This window comes from Stenella coeruleoalba, assembly GCF_951394435.1.
Source record: "Stenella coeruleoalba genome assembly, contig: scaffold_65, whole genome shotgun sequence".
NCBI classification, from domain to species: domain Eukaryota; kingdom Metazoa; phylum Chordata; class Mammalia; order Artiodactyla; family Delphinidae; genus Stenella; species Stenella coeruleoalba.
In genome coordinates, this window is record NW_027645998.1 from 1,357,725 (window position 1) to 1,380,074 (window position 22,350).

At 43.7% G+C, this 22,350-nt stretch overlaps 1 long non-coding RNA gene across 3 annotated transcripts in view; it reads left to right on the top strand.

Moving 5' to 3' along the window:
• LOC307181403 overlaps window positions 1-22,350 on the top strand; it is a 165,385-nt gene that overhangs the window by 17,909 nt on the left and 125,126 nt on the right. The window lies entirely within an intron of this gene.

The following is a 22,350-nucleotide window of genomic DNA, read 5'->3' on the forward strand; positions in this document are numbered from 1 at the left end:
TGTGGACGTTCTGCCTCTTTTCCTATGCTTTCAATGCAATTCCAGTCTACCTCCTGAAATCGGTTTCCTGCAATTCTGCCCCGCTTTCAAGTCCTCTTGGCAGCCTTACTTCAGTCTATTTTTGGACGATAGCTGTCATTTATAACTCTGCAGGTTTGTGAATTACAGTGCCCCTGAGCTCCTTTCTTCAACTCGCTTTCTTTTGAGCTGGCCGCAACACCGCAGGATGGCTTCAGGCCCTAAATTGGTTCCGGTACGGCACGCTGAGCCTTTGGTTATTTCCTCTTCCTGGTGGAAAATGAGAGTTAAATTTGCCCGTCAAGACACCTCCAGCTAGCCTCTCATTGGTTCTCGCTATTCCTGTTCAACTTCGGCAGAAATTGCAAACTGGGCCAAACAGGAGGTTAAAGGCGCTGACTCTCCAAGTGGGGAGAGTGTTAGTAAAGCGTCTGGAATGTTGCACCCGAGTACCAGGGGAGGAAAACTGAGACATATTTGAACACGTCTCCCGATCACATGGTTGATCATACTCTGGGTTCCACATGCATGTTTTAGCTGAAGGAAGAATACCTAAAACCTGGGTAGTTGAAACCCGTGGAATGGGTACCATGCAATATGACTTCAAAGGGTCTTCATTTGCTCACCGAACCTCTCCAATCCTATCACTGTTGCGTTTTTGCCCCTGTACACATGCTTGATTCTCTTTCGGAGACATAGCAATCTATAGGTTTTAAGATACTTACTAGTCAGGTACATTCTTAGGCGTTTAATATGCAGTGTTGAGTCCATTTCGTTGAGCAAGGAGTAGCTCTTGTCTATTCCATATTTGGCGTAAGGAACTTTATCTGTGCTCATTTCAATCTCTGGTTTTATGCAGCACCCCAACTCACCTTTACCCTTAAGCAAGCATAAGTTGGTTTTCTAAATTTGAGACCCTGTTCTGTTCTGTAATTCAGTTCCTGTGTAGCCAAGTTTACATTCCGTGTATTACTGATATCTTATGATGTTTCTTTTTCTGTGTGACTTATTTCAGTTAGAATCATCATACCTGAATCCACTCATTGTGCTGTTAAGGGCCTGATGACATAGATTTCATTGCTGAGTGATATTGCTTTGTAACTAAATACCACAACTTCTTTATCCATTGTTCACTTTCTGCGATGTTGAACTTGTACTGTAAACGAGGTTCTTGTAAACAGAGCCGTTCCAAACTTTGGGGTGGCTGTGTCTTTTTGATTTTAATTTCCCTAAGCTATAGGACCATAAGTGGAAGTGCCCTACGCTCTGTTGCTTTGTTTTTTAGATGTTTCAGGAAACACCATACACTTCTCCTGAGTGTCTGTTGGCAATTTACATCCCGCCCATCAGCATAACAAGGCTCCCAGTTCTCCATGGCCTGTCCTGCCTTTCTGGATTTTACACTTTTTTCAGATGGCCCTTTTGACCGGGGGGAAGTGAGACTTCATTGTAGTGCAGATTTCCTTTGCAAGCTTGCTTGGTTGGCCAAAAAGGGCGTATGCGTTTTTTCCTGAATATATTCAGGAAAAAACGCATACGCCCTTTTTGGCCAAGTGCATCATTGTGGACGTTCTGCCTCTTTTCCTATGCTTTCAATGCAATTCCAGTCTACCTCCTGAAATCGGTTTCCTGCATTTCTGCCCCGCTTTCAAGTCCTCTTGGCAGCCTTACTTCAGTCTATTTTTGGACGATAGCTGTCATTTATAACTCTGCAGGTTTGTGAATTACAGTGCCCCTGAGCTCCTTTCTTCAACTCGCTTTCTTGTGACCTGGCCGCAACACCGCAGGATGGCTTCAGGCCCTAATCTGGTTCTGGCATGGCACGCTGAGCCTTTGGTTAATTCCTCTTCCTGGTAGGAAATGAGAGTTAAATTTGCCCGTCCAGACACCTCCAGCTAGTCTCCATTGGTTCTCGCTATTCCTGTTCATCTTCCGCAGAAATTGCAAACTGGGCCAAAGAGGAGGTTAAAGTCGATGACTCTCCAAGTGGGGAGAGTGTTAGTAAAGCGTCTGGAATGTTGCACCCGAGTACCAGGGGAGGAAAACTGAGACATATTTGAACACGTCTCCCGTTCACATGGTTGATCATACTTGGGTTCCACATGCATGTTTTAGCTGAATGAAGAATACCTTAAACCTGGGTAGTTGAAACCCGTGTAATGGGTACCATGCAATATGACTTCAAAGGGTCTTCATTTGCTCACCGAACCTCTCCAATCCTATCACTGCTACGTTTATGCCCCTGTACACATGCTTGATTCTCTCTTGGAGACATAGCAATCCATAAGTTTTACGATACTTACTAGTCAGGTACATTCTTAGGCGTTTAATATGCGGTGTTGAGTCCATTTCGTTGAGCAAGGAGTAGCTCTTGTCTATTCCATATTTGACTTAAGGAACTTTATCTGTGCTCATTTCAATCTCTGGTTTTATGCAGCACCCCAACTCACCTTTACCCTTAAGCAAGCATAAGTTGGTTTTCTAAATTTGAGACCCTGTTCTGTTCTGTAATTCAGTTCCTGTGTAGCCAAGTTTACATTCCGTGTATTACTGATATCTTATGATGTTTCTTTTTCTGTGTGACTTATTTCAGTTAGAATCATCATACCTGAATCCACTCATTGTGCTGCTAAGGGCCTGATGACATAGATTTCATTGCTGAGTGATATTGCTTTGTAACTAAATACCACAACTTCTTTATCCATTGTTCACTTTCTGCGATGTTGAACTTGTACTGTAAACGAGGTTCTTGTAAACAGAGCCGTTCCAAACTTTGGGGTGGCTGTGTCTTTTTGATTTTAATTTCCCTAAGCTATAGGACCATAAGTGGAAGTGCCCTAGGCTCTGTTGCTTTGTTTTTTAGATGTTTCAGGAAACACCATACACTTCTCCTGAGTGTCTGTTGGCAATTTACATCCCGCCCATCAGCATAACAAGGCTCCCAGTTCTCCATGGCCTGTCCTGCCTTTCTGGATTTTACACTTTTTTCAGATGGCCCTTTTGACCGGGGGGAAGTGAGACTTCATTGTAGTGCAGATTTCCTTTGCAAGCTTGCTTGGTTGGCCAAAAAGGGCGTATGCGTTTTTTCCTGAATATATTCAGGAAAAAACACATACGCCCTTTTTGGCCAAGTGCATCATTGTGGACGTTCTGCCTCTTTTCCTATGCTTTCAATGCAATTCCAGTCTACCTCCTGAAATCGGTTTCCTGCATTTCTGCCCCGCTTTCAAGTCCTCTTGGCAGCCTTACTTCAGTCTATTTTTGGACGATAGCTGTCATTTATAACTCTGCAGGTTTGTGAATTACAGTGCCCCTGAGCTCCTTTCTTCAACTCGCTTTCTTGTGACCTGGCCGCAACACCGCAGGATGGCTTCAGGCCCTAATCTGGTTCTGGCATGGCACGCTGAGCCTTTGGTTAATTCCTCTTCCTGGTAGGAAATGAGAGTTAAATTTGCCCGTCCAGACACCTCCAGCTAGTCTCCATTGGTTCTCGCTATTCCTGTTCATCTTCCGCAGAAATTGCAAACTGGGCCAAAGAGGAGGTTAAAGTCGATGACTCTCCAAGTGGGGAGAGTGTTAGTAAAGCGTCTGGAATGTTGCACCCGAGTACCAGGGGAGGAAAACTGAGACATATTTGAACACGTCTCCCGTTCACATGGTTGATCATACTTGGGTTCCACATGCATGTTTTAGCTGAATGAAGAATACCTTAAACCTGGAGCGTTGAGACCCGTGTAATGGGTACCATGCAATATGACTTCAAAGGGTCTTCATTTGCTCACCGAACCTCTCCAATCCTATCACTGCTACGTTTATGCCCCTGTACACATGCTTGATTCTCTCTTGGAGACATAGCAATCCATAAGTTTTACGATACTTACTAGTCAGGTACATTCTTAGGCGTTTAATATGCGGTGTTGAGTCCATTTCGTTGAGCAAGGAGTAGCTCTTGTCTATTCCATATTTGACTTAAGGAACTTTATCTGTGCTCATTTCAATCTCTGGTTTTATGCAGCACCCCAACTCACCTTTACCCTTAAGCAAGCATAAGTTGGTTTTCTAAATTTGAGACCCTGATCTGTTCTGTAATTCAGTTCCTGTGTAGCCAAGTTTACATTCCGTGTATTACTGATATCTTATGATGTTTCTTTTTCTGTGTGACTTATTTCAGTTAGAATCATCATACCTGAATCCACTCATTGTGCTGCTAAGGGCCTGATGACACAGATTTCATTGCTGAGTGATATTGCTTTGTAAGTAAATACCACAAGTTCTTTATCCATTTTTCACTTTCTGCGATGTTGAACTTGTACTGTAAACGAGGTTCTTGTAAACAGAGCCGTTCCAAACTTTGGGGTGGCTGTGTCTTTTTGATTTTAATTTCCCTAAGCTATAGGACCATAAGTGGAAGTGCCCTAGGTTCTGTTCCTTTGTTTTTTAGATGTTTCAGGAAACACCATACAGTTCTCCCGAGTGGTTGTTGGCAATTTACATCCCGCCCTTCAGCATAACAAGGCTCCCAGTTCTCCATGGCCTGTCCTGCCTTTCTGGATTTTACCCTTTTTTCAGATGGCCCTTTTGACCGGGGGGAAGTGAGACTTCATTGTAGTGCAGATTTCCTTTGCAAGCTTGCTTGGTTGGCCAAAAAGGGTGTATGCGTTTTTTCCTGAATATATTCAGGAAAAAACGCATACGCCCTTTTTGGCCAAGTGCATCATTGTGGACGTTCTGCCTCTTTTCCTATGCTTTCAATGCAATTCCAGTCTACCTCCTGAAATCGGTTTCCTGCAATTCTGCCCCGCTTTCAAGTCCTCTTGGCAGCCTTACTTCAGTCTATTTTTGGACGATAGCTGTCATTTATAACTCTGCAGGTTTGTGAATTACAGTGCCCCTGAGCTCCTTTCTTCAACTCGCTTTCTTGTGACCTGGCCGCAACACCGCAGGATGGCTTCAGGCCCTAATCTGGATCCGGCACGGCACGCTGAGCCTTTGGTTTATTCCTCTTCCTGGTGGGAAATGAGAGTTAAATTTGCCCGTCCAGACACCTCCAGCTAGTCTCTCATTGGTTCTCGCTATTCCTGTTCATCTTCCGCAGAAATTGCAAACTGGGCCAAACAGGAGGTTAAAGGCGCTGACTCTCCAAGTGGGGAGAGTGTTAGTAAAGCGTCTGGAATGTTGCACCCGAGTACCAGGGGAGGAAAACTGAGACATATTTGAACACGTCTCCCGTTCACATGGTTGATCATACTTGGGTTCCACATGCATGTTTTAGCTGAAGGAAGAATACCTAAAACCTGGGTAGTTGAAACCCGTGGAATGGGTACCATGCAATATGACTTCAAAGGGTCTTCATTTGCTCACCGAACCTCTCCAATCCTATCACTGCTGCGTTTATGCCCCTGTACACATGCTTGATTCTCTTTCGGAGACATAGCAATCCATAGGTTTTAAGATACTTACTAGTCAGGTACATTCTTAGGCGTTTAATATGCGGTATTTAGTCCATTTCGTTGAGCAAGGAGTAGCTCTTGTCTATTCCATATTTGGCTTAAGGAACTTTATCTGTGCTCATTTCAATCTCTGGTTTTATGCAGCACCCCAACTCACCTTTCCCCTTAAGCAAGCATAAGTTGGTTTTCTAAATTTGAGACCCTGTTCTGTTTTGGAATGCAGTTCCTGTGTAGCCAAGTTTACATTCCGTGTATGAGTGATATCTTATGATGTTTCTTTTTCTGTGTGACTTATTTCAGTTAGAATCATCGTACCTGAATCTACTCATTATGCTGCTACGGGCCTGATGACATAGATTTCATTGCTGAGTGATACTGCATTGTACGTAAGTACCACAAGTTCTTTATGCATTTTTCACTTTCTGTGATATTGAACTTGTACGGTAAACGAGGTTCTTGTAAACAGAGGCGTCCCAAACTTTGGGGTGGCTGTGTGTTTTTGATTTTAATTTCCCTAAGCTATAGGACCATAAGTGGAAGTGCCCTAGGCTCTGTTGCTTTGTTTTTTAGATGTTTCAGGAAACACAATACACTTCTCCCGAGTGTCTGTTGGCAATTTACATCCCGCCCATCAGCATAACAAGGCTCCCAGTTCTCCATGGCCTGTCCTGCCTTTCTGGATTTTACACTTTTTTCAGATGGCCCTTTTGACCGGGGGGAAGTGAGACTTCATTGTAGTGCAGATTTCCTTTGCAAGTTTGCTTGGTTGGCCAAAAAGGGCGTATGTGTTTTTTCCTGAATATATTCAGGAAAAAATGCATACGCCCTTTTTGGCCAAGTGCATCATTGTGGACGTTCTGCCTCTTTTCCTATGCTTTCAATGCAATTCCAGTCTACCTCCTGAAATCGGTTTCCTGCAATTCTGCCCCGCTTTCAAGTCCTCTTGGCAGCCTTACTTCAGTCTATTTTTGGACGATAGCTGTCATTTATAACTCTGCAGGATTGTGAATTACAGTGCCCCTGAGCTCCTTTCTTCAACTCGCTTTCTTGTGACCTGGCCGCAACACCGCAGGATGGCTTCAGGCCCTAATCTGGTTCCGGTACGGCACGCTGAGCCTTTGGTTATTTCCTCTTCCTGGTGGGAAATGAGAGTTAAATTTGCCCGTCCAGACACCTCCAGCTAGTGTCTCATTGGTTCTCGCTATTCCTGTTCATCTTCCGCAGAAATTGCAAACTGGGCCAAACAGGAGGTTAAAGGCGCTGACTCTCCAAGTGGGGAGAGTGTTAGTAAAGCGTCTGGAATGTTGCACCCGAGTACCAGGGGAGGAAAACTGAGACATATTTGAACACGTCTCCCGTTCACATGGTTGATCATACTTGTGTTCCACATGCATGTTTTAGCTGAAGGAAGAATACCTTAAACCTGGAGAGTTAAGACCCGTGTAATGGGTACCATGCAATATGACTTCAAAGGGTCTTCATTTGCTCACCGAACCTCTCCAATCCTATCACTGCTGCGTTTATGCCCCTGTACACATGCTTGATTCTCTTTCGGAGACATAGCAATCCATAGGTTTTAAGATACTTACTAGTCAGGTACATTCTTAGGCGTTTAATATGCGGTGTTGAGTCCATTTCGTTGAGCAAGGAGTAGCTCTTGTCTATTCCATATTTGACTTAAGGAACTTTATCTGTGCTCATTTCAATCTCTGGTTTTATGCAGCACCCCAACTCACCTTTACCCTTAAGCAAGCATAAGTTGTTTTTCTAAATTTGAGTCCCTGTTCTGTTCTGTAATTAAGTTCCTGTGTAGCCAAGTTTACATTCCATGTATTACTGATATCTTATGATGTTTCTTTTTCTGTGTGACTTACTTCAGTTAGAATCATCATACCTGAATCCACTCATTGTGCTGCTAAGGGCCTGATGACACAGATTTCATTGCTGAGTGATATTGCTTTGTAAGTAAATACCACAACTTCTTTATCCATTTTTCACTTTCTGCGATGTTGAACTTGTACTGTAAACGAGGTTCTTGTAAACAGAGCCGTTCCAAACTTTGCGGTGGCTGTGTCTTTTTGATTTTAATTTCCCTAAGCTATAGGACCATAAGTGGAAGTGCCCTAGGCTCTGTTGCTTTGTTTTTTAGATGTTTCAGGAAACACCATACACTTCTCCCGAGTGTCTGTCGGCAGTTTACATGCCGCCCATCAGCATAACAAGGCTCCCAGTTCTCAATGTCCTGTTGCCTTTCTGGATTTTACACTTTTTTCAGATGGCCCTTTTGACCGGGGGGAAGTGAGACTTCATTGTAATGCAGATTTCCTTTGCAAGCTTGCTTGGTTGGCCAAAAAGGGCGTATGCGTTTTTTCCTGAATATATTCAGGAAAAAACGCATACGCCCTTTTTGGCCAAGTGCATCATTGTGGACGTTCTGCCTCTTTTCCTATGCTTTCAATGCAATTCCAGTCTGCCTCCTGAAATCGGATTCCTGCAATTCTGCCCCGCTTTCAAGTCCTCTTGGCAGCCTTACTTCAGTCTATTTTTGGACGATAGCTGTCATTTATAACTCTGCAGGTTTGTGAATTACAGTGCCCCTGAGCTCCTTTCTTCAACTCGCTTTCTTGTGACATGGACGCAACACCGCAGGATGGCTTCAGGCCCTAATCTGGTTCTGGCCCGGCATGCTGAGCCTTTGGTTAATTCCTCTTCCTGGTGAGAAATGAGAGTTAAATTTGCCCGTTCAGACACCTCCAGCTAGTCTCTCATTGGTTCTCGCTATTATGTTCATCTTCCGCAGAAATTGCAAACTGGGCCAAACAGGAGGTTAAAGGGACTGACTCTCCAAGTCGGGAGAGTGTTAGTAAAGCGTCTGGAATGTTGCACCGGAGTACCAGTGGAGGAAAACTGAGACATATTTGAACACGTCTCCCGTTCACATGGTTGATCATACTCTGGGTTCCACATGCATGTTTTAGCTGAAGGAAGAATACCTTAAACCTGGAGAGTTGAGACCCGTGGAATGGGTACCATGCAATATGACTTCAAAGGGTCTTCATTTGCTCACCGAACCTCTCCAATCCTATCACTGCTGCGTTTATGCCCCTGTACACACGCTTGATTCTCTTTTGGAGACATAGCAATCCATAGGTTTTAAGATACTTACTAGTCAGGTACATTCTTAGGCGTTTAATATGGGGTGTTGAGTCCATTTCGTTGAGCAAGGAGTAGCTCTTTTCTATTCTATATTTGGCTTAAGGAACTTTATCTGTGCTCATTTCAATCTCTGGTTTTATGCAGCACCCCAACTCACCTTTCCCCTTAAGCAAGCATAAGTTGGTTTTCTAAATTTGAGACCCTGTTCTGTTTTGGAATGCAGTTCCTGTGTAGCCAAGTTTACATTCCGTGTATTACTGATATCTTATGATGTTTCTTTTTCTGTGTGACTTATTTCAGTTAGAATCATCGTACCTGAATCCACTCATTATGCTGCTACGGGCCTGATGACATAGATTTCATTGCTGAGTGATACTGCATTGTACGTAAGTACCACAAATTCTTTATCCATTTTTCACTTTCTGTGATATTGAAGTTGTACGGTAAACGAGGTTCTTGTAAACGGAGGCGTCCCAAACTTTGGGGTGGCTGTGTCTTTTTGATTTTAATTTCCCTAAGCTATAGGACCATAAGTGGAAGTGCCCTAGGCTCTGTTGCTTTGTTTTTTAGATGTTTCAGGAAACACCATACACTTCTCCCGAGTGGTTGTTGGCAATTTACATCCCGCCCATCAGCATAACAAGGCTCCCAGTTCTCCATGGCCTGTCCTGCCTTTCTGGATTTTACACTTTTTTCAGATGGCCCTTTTGACTGGGGGGAAGTGAGACTTCATTGTAGTGCAGATTTCCTTTGCAAGCTTGCTTGGTTGGCCAAAAAGGGCGTATGCGTTTTTTCCTGAATATATTCAGGAAAAAACGCATACGCCCTTTTTGGCCAAGTGCATCATTGTGGACGTTCTGCCTCTTTTCCTATGCTTTCAATGCAATTCCAGTCTACCTCCTGAAATCGGTTTCCTGCAATTCTGCCCCGCTTTCAAGTCCTCTTGGCAGCCTTACTTCAGTCTATTTTTGGACGATAGCTGTCATTTATAACTCTGCAGGTTTGTGAATTACAGTGCCCCTGAGCTCCTTTCTTCAACTCGCTTTCTTTTGAGCTGGCCGCAACACCGCAGGATGGCTTCAGGCCCTAATCTGGTTCCGGCACGGCACGCTGAGCCTTTGGTTAATTCCTCTTCCTGGTGGGAAATGAGAGTTAAATTTGCCCATCCAGACACCTCCAGCTAGTCTCTCATTGGTTCTCGCTATTCCTGTTCATCTTCCACAGAAATTGCAAACTGGGCCAAACAGGAGGTTAAAGGGACTGACTCTCCAAGTCGGGAGAGTGTTAGTAAAGCGTCTGGAATGTTGCACCCGAGTACCAGGGTACGAAAACTGAGACATATTTGAACACGTCTCCCGATCACATGGTTGATCATACTCTGGGTTCCACATGCATGTTTTAGCTGAAGGAAGAATACCTAAAACCTGGGTAGTTGAAACCCGTGGAATGGGTACCATGCAATATGACTTCAAAGGGTCTTCATTTGCTCACCGAATATCTCCAATCCTATCACTGCTGCGTTTATGCCCCTGTACACATGCTTGATTCTCTTTCAGAGACATAGCAATCCATAGGTTTTAAGATACTTACTAGTCAGGTACATTCTTAGGCGTTTAATATGCGGTGTTGAGTCCATTTCGTTGAGCAAGGAGTAGCTCTTGTCTATTCCATATTTGGCTTAAGGAACTTTATCTGTGCTCATTTCAATCTCTGGTTTTATGCAGCACCCCAACTCACCTTTCCCCTTAAGCAAGCATAAGTTGGTTTTCTAAATTTGAGAACCTGTTCTGTTCTGTAATTCAGTTCCTGTGTAGCCAAGTTTACATTCCGTGTATTAGTGATATCTTATGATGTTTCTTTTTCTGTGTGACTTATTTCAGTTAGAATCATCGTACCTGAATCTACTCATTATGCTGCTATGGGCCTGATGACATAGATTTCATTGCTGAGTGATACTGCATTTTACGTAAGTACCACAAGTTCTTTATGCATTTTTCACTTTCTGTGATATTGAACTTGTACGGTAAACGAGGTTCTTGTAAACAGAGGCGTCCCAAACTTTGGGGTGGCTGTGTCTTTTTTATTTTAATTTCCCTAAGCTATAGGACCATAAGTGGAAGTGCTCTAGGCTCTCTTGCTTTGTTTTTTAGATGTTTCAGGAAACACCATACACTTCTCCTGAGTGTCTGTTGGTAATTTACATCCCGCCCATCAGCATAACAAGGCTCCCAGTTCTCCATGGCCTGTCCTGCCTTTCTGGATTTTACACTTTTTTCAGATGGCCCTTTTTACCGGGGGGAAGTGAGACTTCATTGTAGTGCAGATTTCCTTTGCAAGCTTGCTTGGTTGGCCAAAAAGGGCGTATGCGTTTTTTCCTGAATATATTCAGGAAAAAACGCATACGCCCTTTTTGGCCAAGTGCATCATTGTGGACGTTCTGCCTCTTTTCCTGTGCTTTCAATGCAATTCCAGTCTACCTCCTGAAATCGGTTTCCTGCAATTCTGCCCCGCTTTCAAGTCCTCTTGGCAGCCTTACTTCAGTCTATTTTTGGACGATAGCTGTCATTTATAACTCTGCAGGTTTGTTAATTACAGTGCCCCTGAGCTCCTTTCTTCAACTCGCTTTCTTGTGACCTGGCCGCAACACCGTAGGATGGCTTCAGGCCCTAATCTGGTTCCGGCACGGCATGCTGAGCCTTTGGTTAATTCCTCTTCGTGGTGGGAAATGAGAGTTAAATTTGCCCGTTCAGACACCTCCAGCTAGTCTCTCATTGGTTCTCGCTATTCATGTTCATCTTCCGCAGAAATTGCAAACTGGGCCAAACAGGAGGTTAAAGGGACTGACTCTCCAAATCGGGAGAGTGTTAGTAAAGCGTCTCGAATGTTGCACCCGAGTACCAGGGTACGAAAACTGAGACATATTTGAACACGTCTCCCGATCACATGGTTGATCATACTGTAGGTTCCACATGCATGTTTTAGCTGAAGGAAGAATACCTTAAACCTGGGTAGTTGAAACCCGTGGAATGGGTACCATGCAATATGACTTCAAAGGGTCTTCATTTGCTCACCGAACCTCTCCAATCCTATCACTGCTGCGTTTATGCCCCTGTACACATGCTTGATTCTCTTTCGGAGACATAGCAATCCATAGGTTTTAAGATACTTACTAGTCAGGTACATTCTTAGGCGTTTAATATGCGGTGTTGAGTCCATTTCGTTGAGCAAGGAGTAGCTCTTGTCTATTCCATATTTGGCTTAAGGAACTTTATCTGTGCTCATTTCAATCTCTGGTTTTATGCAGCACCACAACTCACCTTTACCCTTAAGCAAGCATAAGTTTGTTTTCTAAATTTGAGACCCTGTTCTGTTCTGTAATTCAGTTCCTGTGTAGCCAAGTTTACATTCCGTGTATTACTGATATCTTATAATGTTTCTTTTTCTGTGTGACTTATTTCAGTTAGAATCATCATACCTGAATCCACTCATTGTGCTGCTAAGGGCCTGATGACACAGATTTCATTGCTGAGTGATATTGCTTTGTAAGTAAATACCACAACTTCTTTATCCATTTTTCACTTTCTGCGATGTTGAGCTTGTACTGTAAACGAGGTTCTTGTAAACAGAGCCGTTCCAAACATTGGGGTGGCTGTGTCTTTTTGATTTTAATTTCCCTAAGCTATAGGACCATAAGTGGAAGTGCCCTAGGCTCTCTTGCTTTGTTTTTTAGATGTTTCAGGAAAGACCATACACTTCTCCTGAGTGTCTGTTGGCAATTTACATCCCGCCCATCAGCATAACAAGGCTCCCAGTTCTCCATGGCCTGTCCTGCCTTTCTGGATTTTACCCTTTTTTCAGATGGCCCTTTTGACCGGGGGGAAGTGAGACTTCATTGTAGTGCAGATTTCCTTTGCAAGCTTGCTTGGTTGGCCAAAAAGGGCGTATGCGTTTTTTCCTGAATATATTCAGGAAAAAACGCATACGCCCTTTTTGGCCAAGTGCATCATTGTGGACGTTCTGCCTCTTTTCCTATGCTTTCAATGCAATTCCAGTCTACCTCCTGAAATCGGTTTCCTGCAATTCTGCCCCGCTTTCAAGTCCTCTTGGCAGCCTTACTTCAGTCTATTTTTGACGATAGCTGTCATTTATAACTCTGCAGGTTTGTGAATTACAGTGCCCCTGAGCTCCTTTCTTCAACTCGCTTTCTTGTGAGCTGGCCGCAACACCGCAGGATGTCTTCAGGCCCTAATCTGGTTCTGGCACGGCACGCTGAGCCTTTGGTTAATTCCTCTTCCTGGTGGGAAATGAGAGTTAAATTTGCCCATCCAGACACCTTCAGCTAGTCTCTCATTGGTTCTCGCTATTCCTGTTCATCTTCCACAGAAATTGCAAACTGGGCCAAACAGGAGGTTAAAGGGACTGACTCTCCAAGTGGGGAGAGTGTTAGTAAAGCGTCTGGAATGTTGCACCCGAGTACCAGGGTACGAAAACTGAGACATATTTGAACACGTCTCCCGATCACATGGTTGATCATACTCTAGGTTCCACATGCAAGTTTTAGCTGAAGGAAGAATACCTTAAACCTGGGTAGTTAAAACCCGTGGAATGGGTACCATGTAATATGACTTCAAAGGGTCTTCTTTTGCTCACCGAACCTCTCCAATCCTTTCACTGCTGTGTTTATGCCCCTGTACACATGCTTCATTCTCTTTCGGAGACATAGCAATCCATAGGTTTTAAGATACTTACTAGTCAGGTACATTCTTAGGCGTTTAATATGCGGTGTCGAGTCCATTTCGTTGAGCAAGCAGTAGCTCTTGTCTATTCCATATTTGGCTTAAGGAACTTTATCTGTGCTCATTTCGATCTCTGGTTTTATGCAGCACCCCAACTCACCTTTCCCCTTAAGCAAGCATAAGTTGGTTTTCTAAATTTGAGACCCTGTTCTGTTCTGTAATTCAGTTCCTGTGTAGCCAAGTTTACATTCCGTGTATTACTGATATCTTATGATGTTTCTTTTTCTGTGTGACTTATTTCAGTTAGAATCATCATACCTGAATCCACTCATTGTGCTGCTAAGGGCCTGATGACATAGATTTCATTGCTGAGTGATATTGCTTTGTAAGTAAATACCACAACTTCTTTATCCATTTTTCACTTTCTGCGATGTTGAACTTGTATGGTAAACGAGGTTCTTGTAAACAGAGGCGTCCCAAATTTTGGGGTGGCTGTGTCTTTTTGATTTTAATTTCCCTAAGCTATAGGACCATAAGTGGAAGTGCCCTAGACTCTGTTGCTTTGTTTTTTCGATGTTTCAGGAAACACCATACACTTCTCCTGAGTGTCTGTTGGCAATTTACATCCCGCCCATCAGCATAACAAGGCTCCCAGTTCTCCATGGCCTGTCCTGCCTTTCTGGATTTTACACTTTTTTCAGATGGCCCTTTTGACCGGGGGGAAGTGAGACTTCATTGTAGTGCAGATTTCCTTTGCAAGTTTGCTTGGTAGGCCAAAAAGGGCGTATGCGTTTTTTCCTGAATATATTCAGAAAAAAACGCATACGCCCTTTTTGGCCAAGTGCATCATTGTGGACGTTCTGCCTCTTTTCCTATGCTTTCAATGCAATTCCAGTCTACCTCCTGAAATCGGTTTCCTGCAATTCTGCCCCGCTTTCAAGTCCTCTTGGCAGCCTTACTTCAGTCTATTTTTGGACGATAGCTGTCATTTATAACTCTGCAGGTTTGTGAATTACAGTGCCCCTGAGCTCCTTTCTTCAACTCGCTTTCTTGTGAGCTGGCCGCAGACACCGCAGGATGGCTTCAGGCCCTAATCTGGTTCCGGCACGGCACGCTGAGCCTTTGGTTAATTCCTCTTCCTGGTGGGATGTGAGTGTTAAATTTGCCCGTCAGGACACCTCCAGCTAGTCTCTCTTTGGTTCTCGCTATTCCTGTTCATCTTCCGCAGAAATTGCAAACTGGGCCAAACAGGAGATTTAAGGGATTGACTCTGAAGTCGGGAGAGTGTTAGTAAAGCGTCTGGAATGTTGCACCCGAGTACCAGGGTACAAAAACTGAGACATATTTGAACACGTCTCCCGTTCACACAGTTGATCATACTCTGGGTTCCACATGCATGTTTTAGCTGAAGGAAGAATACCTGAAACCTGCAGAGTTGAGACCCGTGGAATGGGTACCATGCAATATGACTTCAAAGGGTCTTCATTTGCTCACCGAACCTCTCCAATCCTATCACTCCTGCGTTTATGCCCCTGTACACACGCTTGATTCCCTTTTGGAGACATAGCAATCCATAGGTTTTAAGATACTTACTAGTCAGGTACATTCTTAGGCGTTTAATATGGGGTGTTGAGTCCATTTCGTTGAGCAAGGAGTAGCTCTTGTCTATTCCATATTTGGCTTAAGGAACTTTATCTGTGCTCATTTCGATCTCTGGTTTTATGCAGCACCCCAACTCACCTTTCCCCTTAAGCAAGCAAAAGTTGGTTTTCTAAATTTGAGACCCTGTTCTGTTCTGTAATTCAGTTCCTGTGTAGCCAAGTTTACATTCCGTGTATTACTGATATCTTATGATGTTTCTTTTTCTGTGTGACTTATTTCAGTTAGAATCATCATACCTGAATCCACTCATTGTGCTGCTAAGGGCCTGATGACATAGATTTCATTGCTGAGTGATATTTCTTTGTAAGTAAATACCACAACTTCTTTATCCATTTTTCACATTCTGCGATGTTGAACTTGTATTGTAAACGAGGTTCTTGTAAACAGAGGCGTCCCAAACTTTGGGGTGGCTGTGTCTTTTTGATTTTAATTTCCGTAAGCTATACGACCATAAGTGGAAGAGCCCTAGGCTGTGTTGCTTTGTTTTTTAGATGTTTCAGGAAACACCATACACTTCTCCGGAGTGTCTGTTGGCAATTTACATCCCGCCCATCAGCATAACAAGGCTCCCAGTTCTCCATGGCCTGTCCTGCCTTTCTGGATTTTACACTTTTTTCAGATGGCCCTTTTGACCGGGGGGAAGTGAGACTTCATTGTAGTGCAGATTTCCTTTGCAAGCTTGCTTGGTTGGCCAAAAAGGGCGTATGCGTTTTTTCCTGAATATATTCAGGAAAAAACGCATACGCCCTTTTTGGCCAAGTGCATCATTGTGGACGTTCTGCCTCTTTTCCTATGCTTTCAATGCAATTCCAGTCTACCTCCTGAAATCGGTTTCCTGCAATTCTGCCCCGCTTTCAAGTCCTCTTGGCAGCCTTACTTCAGTCTATTTTTGGACGATAGCTGTCATTTATAACTCTGCAGGTTTGTGAATTACAGTGCCCCTGAGCTCCTTTCCTCAACTCGCTTTCTTTTGAGCTGGCCGCAAAACCGCAGGATGGCTTCAGGCCCTAATCTGGTTCCGGCACGGCACGCTGAGCCTTTGGTTATTTCCTCTTCCTGGTGGGAAATGAGAGTTAAATTTGCCTGTCCAGACACCTCCAGCTAGTCTCTCATTGGTTCTCGCTATTCCTGTTCATCTTCCGCAGAAATTGCAAACTGGGCCAAACAGGAGGTTAAAGGCGCTGGCTCTCCAAGTGGGGAGAGTGTTAGTAAAGCGTCTGGAATGTTGCACCCGAGTACCAGGGGACGAAAACTGAGACATATTTGAACACGTCTCCCGATCACATGGTTGATCATACTCTGGGTTCCACATGCATGTTTTAGCTGAAGGAAGAATACCTAAAACCTGGGTAGTTGAAACCCGTGGAATGGGTACCATGCAATATGACTTCAAAGGGTCTTCATTTGCTCACCGAACCTCTCCAATCCTATCACTGCTGCGTTTATGCCCCTGTACACATGCTTGATTCTCTTTCAGAGACATAGCAATCCATAGGTTTTAAGATACTTACTAGTCAGGTACATTCTTAGGCGTTTAATATGCGGTGTTGAGTCTATTTCGTTGAGCAAGGAGTAGCTCTTGTCTATTCCATATTTGGCTTAAGGAACTTTATCTGTGCTCATTTCAATCTCTGATTTTATGCAGCACCCCAACTCACCTTTCCCCTTAAGCAAGCATAAGTTGGTTTTCTAAATTTGAGACCCTGTTCTGTTCTGTAATTCAGTTCCTGTGTAGCCAAGTTTACATTCCGTGTATTACTGATATCTTATGATGTTTCTTTTTCTGTGTGACTTATTTCAGTTAGAATCATCATACCTGAATCCACTCATTGTGCTGCTAAGGGCCTTGTGACACAGATTTCATTGCTGAGTGATGTTGTTTGTAAGTAAATACCACAACTTCTTTATCCATTTTTCACTTTCTGCGATGTTGAACTTGTACTATAAATGAGTTTCTTGTAAACAGAGCCGTTCCAAACTTTGGGGTGGCTGTGTCTTTTTGATTTTAATTTCCCTAAGCTATAGGACCATAAGTGGAAGTGCCCTAGGTTCTGTTGCTTTGTTTTTTAGATGTTTCAGGAAACACCATACACTTCTCCCGAGTGGTTGTTGGCAATTTACATCCCGCCCATCAGCATAACAAGGCTCCCAGTTCTCCATGGCCTGTCCTGCCTTTCTGGATTTTACACTTTTTTCAGATGGCCCTTTTGACCGGGGGGAAGTGAGACTTCATTGTAGTGCAGATTTCCTTTGCAAGCTTGCTTGGTTGGCCAAAAAGGGCGTATGCGTTTTTTCCTGAATATATTCAGGAAAAAACGCATACGCCCTTTTTGGCCAAGTGCATCATTGTGGACGTTCTGCCTCTTTTCCTATGCTTTCAATGCAATTCCAGTCTACCTCCTGAAATCGGTTTCCTGCAATTCTGCCCCGCTTTCAAGTCCTCTTGGCAGCCTTACTTCAGTCTATTTTTGGACGATAGCTGTCATTTATAACTCTGCAGGTTTGTGAATTACAGTGCCCCTGAGCTCCTTTCCTCAACTCGCTTTCTTTTGAGCTGGCCGCAAAACCGCAGGATGGCTTCAGGCCCTAATCTGGTTCCGGCACGGCACGCTGAGCCTTTGGTTATTTCCTCTTCCTGGTGGGAAATGAGAGTTAAATTTGCCTGTCCAGACACCTCCAGCTAGTCTCTCATTGGTTCTCGCTATTCCTGTTCATCTTCCGCAGAAATTGCAAACTGGGCCAAACAGGAGGTTAAAGGCGCTGGCTCTCCAAGTGGGGAGAGTGTTAGTAAAGCGTCTGGAATGTTGCACCCGAGTACCAGGGGACGAAAACTGAGACATATTTGAACACGTCTCCCGATCACATGGTTGATCATACTCTGGGTTCCACATGCATGTTTTAGCTGAAGGAAGAATACCTAAAACCTGGGTAGTTGAAACCCGTGGAATGGGTACCATGCAATATGACTTCAAAGGGTCTTCATTTGCTCACCGAACCTCTCCAATCCTATCACTGCTGCGTTTATGCCCCTGTACACATGCTTGATTCTCTTTCAGAGACATAGCAATCCATAGGTTTTAAGATACTTACTAGTCAGGTACATTCTTAGGCGTTTAATATGCGGTGTTGAGTCTATTTCGTTGAGCAAGGAGTAGCTCTTGTCTATTCCATATTTGGCTTAAGGAACTTTATCTGTGCTCATTTCAATCTCTGATTTTATGCAGCACCCCAACTCACCTTTCCCCTTAAGCAAGCATAAGTTGGTTTTCTAAATTTGAGACCCTGTTCTGTTCTGTAATTCAGTTCCTGTGTAGCCAAGTTTACATTCCGTGTATTACTGATATCTTATGATGTTTCTTTTTCTGTGTGACTTATTTCAGTTAGAATCATCATACCTGAATCCACTCATTGTGCTGCTAAGGGCCTTGTGACACAGATTTCATTGCTGAGTGATGTTGTTTGTAAGTAAATACCACAACTTCTTTATCCATTTTTCACTTTCTGCGATGTTGAACTTGTACTATAAATGAGTTTCTTGTAAACAGAGCCGTTCCAAACTTTGGGGTGGCTGTGTCTTTTTGATTTTAATTTCCCTAAGCTATAGGACCATAAGTGGAAGTGCCCTAGGTTCTGTTGCTTTGTTTTTTAGATGTTTCAGGAAACACCATACACTTCTCCCGAGTGGTTGTTGGCAATTTACATCCCGCCCATCAGCATAACAAGGCTCCCAGTTCTCCATGGCCTGTCCTGCCTTTCTGGATTTTACACTTTTTTCAGATGGCCCTTTTGACCGGGGGGAAGTGAGACTTCATTGTAGTGCAGATTTCCTTTGCAAGCTTGCTTGGTTGGCCAAAAAGGGCGTATGCGTTTTTTCCTGAATATATTCAGGAAAAAACGCATACGCCCTTTTTGGCTAAGTGCATCATTGTGGACGTTCTGCCTCTTTTCCTATGCTTTCAATGCAATTCCAGTCTACCTCCTGAAATCGGTTTCCTGCAATTCTGCCCTGCTTTCAAGTCCTCTTGGCAGCCTTACTTCAATATATTTTTGGACGATAGCTGTCATTTATAACTCTGCAGGTTTGTGAATTACAGTGCCCCTGAGCTCCTTTCTTCAACTCGCTTTCTTGTGACCTGGCCGCAACACCGCAGGATGGCTTCAGGCCCTAATCTGGTTCCGGCACGGCATGCTGAGCCTTTGGTTAATTCCTCTTCCTGGTGGGAAATGAGAGTTAAATTTGCCCGTTCAGACACCTCCAGCTAGTCTCTCATTGGTTCTCGCTATTCCTGTTCATCTTCCGCAGAAATTGCAAACTGGGCCAAACAGGAGGTTAAAGGGACTGACTCTCCAAATCGGGAGAGTGTTAGTAAAGTGTCTCGAATGTTGCACCCGAGTACCAGGGTACGAAAACTGAGACATATTTGAACACGTCTCCCGATCAAATGGTTGATCATACTGTAGGTTCCACATGCATGTTTTAGCTGAAGGAAGAATACCTTAAACCTGGGTAGTTGAAACCCGTGGAATGGGTACCATGCAATATGACTTCAAAGGGTCTTCATTTGCTCACCGAACCTCTCCAATCCTATCACTGCTGCGTTTATGCCCCTGTACACATGCTTGATTCTCTTTCGGAGACATAGCAATCCATAGGTTTTAAGATACTTACTAGTCAGGTACATTCTTAGGCGTTTAATATGCGGTGTTGAGTCCATTTCGTTGAGCAAGGAGTAGCTCTTGTCTATTCCATATTTGGCTTAAGGAACTTTATCTGTGCTCATTTCAATCTCTGGTTTTATGCAGCACCACAACTCACCTTTACCCTTAAGCAAGCATAAGTTTGTTTTCTAAATTTGAGACCCTGTTCTGTTCTGTAATTCAGTTCCTGTGTAGCCAAGTTTACATTCCGTGTATTACTGATATCTTATGAAGTTTCTTTTTCTGTGTGACTTATTTCAGTTAGAATCATCATACCTGAATCCACTCATTGTGCTGCTAAGGGCCTGATGACACAGATTTCATTGCTGAGTGATATTGCTTTGTAAGTAAATACCACAACTTCTTTATCCATTTTTCACTTTCTGCGATGTTGAGCTTGTACTGTAAACGAAGTTCTTGTAAACAGAGCCGTTCCAAACTTTGGGGTGGCTGTGTCTTTTTGATTTTAATTTCCCTAAGCTATAGGACCATAAGTGGAAGTGCCCTAGGCTCTGTTGCTTTGTTTTTTAGAAGTTTCAGGAAACACCATACACTTCTCCCGAGTGGTTGTTGGCAATTTACATCCCGCCCTTCAGCATAACAAGGCTCCCAGTTCTCCATGGCCTGTCCTGCCTTTCTGGATTTTACCCTTTTTTCAGATGGCCCTTTTGACCGGGGGGAAGTGAGACTTCATTGTAGTGCAGATTTCCTTTGCAAGCTTGCTTGGTTGGCCAAAAAGGGCGTATGCGTTTTTTCCTGAATATATTCAGGAAAAAACGCATACGCCCTTTTTGGCCAAGTGCATCATTGTGGACGTTCTGCCTCTTTTCCTATGCTTTCAATGCAATTCCAGTCTACCTCCTGAAATTGGTTTCCTGCAATTCTGCCCCGCTTTCAAGTCCTCTTGGCAGCCTTACTTCAGTCTATTTTTGGACGATAGCTGTCATTTATAACTCTGCAGGTTTGTGAATTACAGTGCCCCTGAGCTCCTTTCTTCAACTCGCTTTCTTGTGACCTGGCCGCAACACCGCAGGATGGCTTCAGGCCCTACTCTGGTTCCGGCACGGCACGCTGAGCCTTTGGTTATTTCCTCTTCCTGGTGGAAAATGAGAGTTAAATTTGCCCGTCCAGACACCTCCAGCTAGCCTCTCATTGGTTCTCGCTATTCCTGTTCAACTTCGGCAGAAATTGCAAACTGGGCCAAACAGGAGGTTAAAGGCGCTGACTCTCCAAGTGGGGAGAGTGTTAGTAAAGCGTCTGGAATGTTGCACCCGAGTACCAGGGTACGAAAACTGAGACATATTTGAACACGTCTCCCGATCACATGGTTGATCATACTCTGGGTTCCACATGCATGTTTTAGCTGAAGGAAGAATACCTAAAACCTGGGTAGTTGAAACCCGTGGAATGGGTACCATGCAATATGACTTCAAAGGGTCTTCATTTGCTCACCGAACCTCTCCAATCCTATCACTGTTGCGTTTTTGCCCCTGTACACATGCTTGATTCTCTTTCGGAGACATAGCAATCTATAGGTTTTAAGATACTTGCTAGTCAGGTACATTCTTAGGCGTTTAATATGCGGTGTTGAGTCCATTTCGTTGAGCAAGGAGTAGCTCTTGTCTATTCCATATTTGGCGTAAGGAACTTTATCTGTGCTCATTTCAATCTCTGGTTTTATGCAGCACCCCAACTCACCTTTACCCTTAAGCAAGCATAAGTTGGTTTTCTAAATTTGAGACCCTGTTCTGTTCTGTAATTCAGTTCCTGTGTAGCCAAGTTTACATTCCGTGTATTACTGATATCTTATGATGTTTCTTTTTCTGTGTGACTTATTTCAGTTAGAATCATCATACCTGAATCCACTCATTGTGCTGCTAAGGGCCTGATGACATAGATTTCATTGCTGAGTGATATTGCTTTGTAACTAAATACCACAACTTCTTTATCCATTGTTCACTTTCTGCGATGTTGAACTTGTACTGTAAACGAGGTTCTTGTAAACAGAGCCGTTCCAAACTTTGGGGTGGCTGTGTCTTTTTGATTTTAATTTCCCTAAGCTATAGGACCATAAGTGGAAGTGCCCTACGCTCTGTTGCTTTGTTTTTTAGATGTTTCAGGAAACACCATACACTTCTCCTGAGTGTCTGTTGGCAATTTACATCCCGCCCATCAGCATAACAAGGCTCCCAGTTCTCCATGGCCTGTCCTGCCTTTCTGGATTTTACCCTTTTTTCAGATGGCCCTTTTGACCGGGGGGAAGTGAGACTTCATTGTAGTGCAGATTTCCTTTGCAAGCTTGCTTGGTTGGCCAAAAAGGGCGTATGCGTTTTTTCCTGAATATATTCAGGAAAAAACACATACGCCCTTTTTGGCCAAGTGCATCATTGTGGACGTTCTGCCTCTTTTCCTATGCTTTCAATGCAATTCCAGTCTACCTCCTGAAATCGGTTTCCTGCATTTCTGCCCCGCTTTCAAGTCCTCTTGGCAGCCTTACTTCAGTCTATTTTTGGACGATAGCTGTCATTTATAACTCTGCAGGTTTGTGAATTACAGTGCCCCTGAGCTCCTTTCTTCAACTCGCTTTCTTGTGACCTGGCCGCAACACCGCAGGATGGCTTCAGGCCCTA